The sequence below is a fragment of the Penaeus monodon genome, chromosome 22 (genome assembly GCF_015228065.2).
Source record: "Penaeus monodon isolate SGIC_2016 chromosome 22, NSTDA_Pmon_1, whole genome shotgun sequence".
Taxonomy (NCBI): domain Eukaryota; kingdom Metazoa; phylum Arthropoda; class Malacostraca; order Decapoda; family Penaeidae; genus Penaeus; species Penaeus monodon.
In genome coordinates, this window is record NC_051407.1 from 1849388 (window position 1) to 1849845 (window position 458).

The following is a 458-nucleotide window of genomic DNA, read 5'->3' on the forward strand; positions in this document are numbered from 1 at the left end:
GTGTTGCATCTTACAAGTGTTCCTGATAGCCACCCTGTCACCCTCGGCAAATTAACTGTTAAAATGCACGCTGCCCGAAGTAGACCTGAGGTTGACATGGTAAATGAGCCGTCGAGGGAACTTGCATTTGCCTTGACATGGAGAGCTCGAGCTGACATGACAGGGACTTTGCAGAGGACCTAAATGAAACGGGAGCTTGCATTTGCCTTGACATGGAGAGCTCGAGCTGACATGACAGGGACTTGGCAGAGGACCTAAATGAAACGGGAGCTTGCATTTGGCTTGACGGCGGGGACCTAGAGTTGACTTGACGTGGAGTTGAAGGGGACCTAAGTGAGACCTGAAGGGGACCTGAAGGGGACCTGAAGGGGACCTGAAGGGGACTTGAAGGGGACCTGGATCTTAGCCGCATCAGATTGTCATCGGATTGCTCTAATGGTGGGTCAAGAGGGGATGTC

At 52.4% G+C, this 458-nt stretch overlaps 1 protein-coding gene across 1 annotated transcript in view; it reads left to right on the top strand.

Moving 5' to 3' along the window:
• The window catches only part of LOC119586816 (GTPase-activating protein CdGAPr-like), a gene marked incomplete in the record, with an annotated part of 278029 nt that overhangs the window by 58315 nt on the left and 219256 nt on the right, over nt 1–458 (top strand).